Source organism: Triticum aestivum, chromosome 4A, assembly GCF_018294505.1.
Source record: "Triticum aestivum cultivar Chinese Spring chromosome 4A, IWGSC CS RefSeq v2.1, whole genome shotgun sequence".
In the NCBI taxonomy this organism is placed as follows: Eukaryota; Viridiplantae; Streptophyta; class Magnoliopsida; order Poales; family Poaceae; genus Triticum; species Triticum aestivum.
This window is the reverse complement of record NC_057803.1, coordinates 600,249,448-600,254,238: the sequence shown is the minus strand read 5'-3', so window position 1 is coordinate 600,254,238 and position 4,791 is coordinate 600,249,448.

The following is a 4,791-nucleotide window of genomic DNA, read 5'->3' as shown; positions in this document are numbered from 1 at the left end:
GGCGGCCTTTGGTCCCGGTTGGTGGCACCAACCGGGACTAAAGGGGGGCATTGGTCACGGTTGGTGCCACGAACCGTGACCAATGCCCCCTTTAGTCCCGGTTGGTGCCACCAACCAGGACCAATGGCCTTGTGCTGCCCCGCGCCCAAAAGATTAGTCCCACCTCGCTAGTTGAGAGGGCTCGGGAGTGGTTTATAAGCGCTGCTGCGCTCACCCTCCCGAGCTCCTCTCAATTGCAGGCTTTCGGGCCTAATCTGTCACTGCAATGCCTGTGGGCCTACTGGGCCTGCTGCGGGCCTGAATCCTGGCCCATGGTAGGGTTTCTAGTCGTATTCAGGCCATGGTGGCCTAGTATGTGGCATTTTTTTTGTTTTTTTGTTGCTTTATTTATTTTCTTTTGTTTTTTGCTTTATTTTTTAATTCTTTATGCTTTTAGTTTTAGAAAAATTATAAACTTTTTGTTAATGCCATTAGTTTTCAAATTTGAAAATATTTTTTTAGTTTTATTGTTTTCTTTGTTGCTTTATTTATTTTATTTTGTGATTAACTTTACTATAAAAATAGTTTTTTCCTGTTTTTTTGATTTGTTTTTTGCATTATTTATTTTCTTTTTTTTTTGCTTTAATTTTTAATTCTGTTTCCTTTTAGTTTAGCAAAATTATAAACTTTCTGTTAGTGCCATTAGTTTTCAAATTTGAAAACACTTTTTAGTTTTTTTGTTTTCTTTGTTGCTTTATTTATTTTATTTTGTGATTAACTTTACTATAAAAATAGTTTTTTCCTGTTTTTTTGATTTGTTTTTTGCATTATTTATTTTCTTTTGTTTTTTCTTTAATTTTTAATTCTGTTTGCTTTTAGGTTAGCAAAATTATAAACTTTCTGTTAGTGCCATTAGTTTTAGAAAAATTATAAACTTTCTGTTAGTGCCATTAGTTTTCAAATTTGAAAACACTTTTTTAGTTTTTTTTTGTTTTCTTTGTTGCTTTACTTATTTTATTTTGTGATTAACTTTACTATAAAAATAGTTTTTTCCTGTTTTTTTTATTTGTTTTTTGCATTATTTATTTTCTTTTGTTTTTTGCTTTAATTTTTAGTTCTGTTTGCTTTTAGGTTAGCAAAATTATAAACTTTCTGTTAGTGCCATTAGTTTTAGAAAAATTATAAACTTTCTGTTAGTGCCATTAGTTTTCAAATTTGAATAGTTAAAATTTGAATTCTTTGAAAATTGTTTGAATCACAAGTTTGTGATTAACTTACTAAAAAATGAGAGTAGATGCGCTTATAGAGAAAATTCAACCTAAATTCCTAGTAAATTTCTATGAATTTCAGAGAAATTCACAATGAATTTAGGTTAAACTTTTCTCTATTAGGGCATCTATTTTCACTTTGAGAGGAGCTCAACAAGGCAGAGAGGGAAGGGCTTATAAACCGGTGTGAGCCCCCTTCGGTTGGCGAGGTGGGACTAAACTCGGCCCGCAACGAGGACCAACCCTTTAGTCCCGGTTTGTGGCACAAACCGGGACTAATGGTCATGGGCCAAGGGCAAGGAGCAAAATTATAAACTTTCTGTTAGTGCCATTAGTTTTAGAAAGTTGAAAGTTGAAAGTTGGCATGGGCCAGGGACTAATGGTCATGGTATTACGAGGGCCGAACCATAAGACATGAAAGCATTTCAAATGAACTCTGAAAAAGTTGAAAGTTGGGATGGTATCATAATTTCACCCACATAGCACGTGCATGTACAAAACGGATAATGGTAGCATGTTCGTGTGTTACAAAGTTGCGGGAGAAAGTCTTCACTTTTTCTTCGCTTGTGTTATTTGCTTATTGCGCCGTAACCATGGATAATCTTCATTGTTTATCAGGATGCTTTGGTCAGCCTTGACATTGAAGGGAGGAATTTCATGAAACTTTTCATAATCTTTAGACATGTCTGTCTTGCCTTCCGCTCCCAGGATGTCCCTTTTTCCTGAAAGAACTATGTGGCGCTTTGGCTCATCGTATGATGTATTCGCTTCCTTATCTTTTCTTTTTCTCGGTTTGGTAGACATGTCCTTCACATAGATAACCTGTGCCACATCATTGGCTAGGACGAACGGTTCGTCAGTGTACCCAAGATTTTTCAGATCCACTGTTGTCATTTCGTACTATGGGTCTACCTGTACCCCGCCGCCTAACAGATTGACCCATTTGCACTTAAACAAAGGGACCTTAAAATCAGGTCCGTAGTCAAGTTCCCATATGTCCACTATGTAACCATAATATGTATCCTTTCCGCTCTCGGTTGCTGCATCAAAGCGGACACCGCTGTTTTGGTTGGTGCTCTTTTGATCTTGAGCGATCGTGTAAAATGTATTCCCATTTATCTCGTATCCTTTGTAAGTCAATACAGTCAAAGATGGTCCCCTGGACAAGTACAACTCATCACAAACAGTGTTGTCACCTCTGAGACGTGTTTCCAACCAACTACTGAAAGTCCTGATGTGTTCACATGTAATCCATTCGTCGCACTGCTCCGGGTGTTTGGAGCGCAGACTGTTCTTGTGTTCATCGACATACGGGGTCACCAAGGTAGAGTTCTGTAGAACTGTGTAGTGTGCTTGAGACCAAGAATATCCGTCCCTGCATATTATTGAATCTCTTCCAAGAGTGCCTTTTCCAGTCAGTCTCCCCTCATACCACGATTAGGGAGACCTATCTTGTTAAGGCCAGGAATGAAGTCAACACAAAACCCGATAACATCCTCTGTTTGATGGCCCATGGAGATGCTTCCTTCTGGCCTAGGGCGATTACAGACATATTTCTTTAGGACTCCCATGAACCTCTCAAAGGGGAACATATTGTGTAAAAATACGGGCCCCAAGATGACAATCTCGTTGACTAGATGGACTAGGACGTGCGTCATGATATTGAAGAAGGATGGTGGGAACACCAGCTCAAAACTGACAAGACATTGCGCCACATCACTCCTTAGCCTTGGTACGATTTCTGGGTCGATCACCTTCTGAGAGATTGCATTGAGGAATGCACATAGCTTCACAATGGCTAATCAGACGTTTTCCGGTAGAAGCCCCCTCAATGCAACCGGAAGCAGTTGCGTCATAATCACATGGGAGTCATGAGACTTTAGGTTCTGAAACTTTTTCTCTGGCATATTTATTATTCCTTTTATATTCGACGAGAAGCCAGTCGTGACCTTCATACTGAGCAAGCATTCAAAGAAGATTTCTTTCTCTTCTTTCATAAGAGCGTAGCTGGCAGGACCTTTATACTGCTTCGGAGGCATGCCGTCTTTTTCGTGCATACGTTGTAGGTCCTCCCGTGCCTCAGGTGTATCTTTTGTCTTCCCATACACGCCCAAGAAGCCTAGCAGGTTCACGCAAAAGTTCTTCATCACGTGCATCACGTCGATTGAGGAGCGGACCTCTAGGTCTTTCTAGTAGGGTAGGTCCCAAAATATAGATTTCTTCTTCCACATGGGTGCGTGTCCCTCAGCGTCATTCGGGACAGCTAGTCCACCGGGACCCTTTCCAAAGATTACGTAGTGTAAATCATTGACCATAGCAAGCACGTGATCACCAGTGCGCATGGCGGGCTTCTTCTAGTGATCTGCCTCGCCTTTAAAATGCTTGCCTTTCTTTCGACATTGATGGTTGGTCGGAAGAAATCGACGATGGCCCAGGTACACATTCTTCCTGCATTTGTCCAGGTATATACTTCCAGTGTCATCTAAACAGTGCGTGCATGCGTGGTATCCTTTGTTTGTCTGTCCTAAAAGGTTACTGAGAGCGGGCCAATCGTTGATGGTCACGAACAGCAACGCCTTAAGGTTAAATTCCTCCTGTCTGTGCTCATCCCACGTACATACACCGTTTTCATTCCACAGCTGTAAAAGTTCTTCAACTAATGGCCTTAGGTACACATCAATTTTGTTGCCGGGTTGCTTAGGGCCTTGGATGAGAACTGGCATCATAATGAACTTCCGCTTCATGCACATCCAAGGAGGAAGGTTATGCATACATAGAGTCACGGGCCAGGTGCTATGATTGCTGCTCTGCTCCCCGAAAGGATTAATGCCATCCGCGCTTAAAGCAAACCATACATTCCTTGGGTCCTTCGCAAACTCATCCCAGTACTTTCTCTCGATTTTTCTCCACTGCGACCCGTCAGCGGGTGCTCTCAACTTCGCATCTTTCTTTCGGTTCTCACTGTGCCATCGCATCAACTTGGCATGCTCTTCGTTTTTAACAGACGTTTCAACCATGGTATTATAGGAGCATACCACATCACCTTCGCAGGAACCCTCTTCCTGGGGGGCTCGCCGTCAACATCACCAGGGTCATCTCGTCTGATCTTATATCGCAATGCACCGCATACCGGGCATGCGTTCAGATCCTTGTATGCACCGCGGTAGAGGATGCAGTCATTAGGGCATGCATGTATCTTCTCCACCTCCAATCCTAGAGGACATACGACCTTCTTTGTTGCGTATGTACTGTCGGGCAATTCGTTATCCTTTGGAAGCTTCTTCTTCAATATTTTCAGTAGCTTCTCAAATCCTTTGTCAGCCACAGCATTCTTTGCCTTCCACTGCAGCAATTCCAGTACGGTACCGAGCTTTGTGTTGCCATCTTAGCAATTGGGGTATTACCCTTTTTTGTGATCCTCTAACATGCGATCAAACTTCAGCTTCTCCTTTTGACTAATGCATTGCGTCCTTGCATCGACAATGACCTGGCGGAGATCATCATCATCGGGCACATCGTCTGGTTCCTCTTGATCTTCACCAGC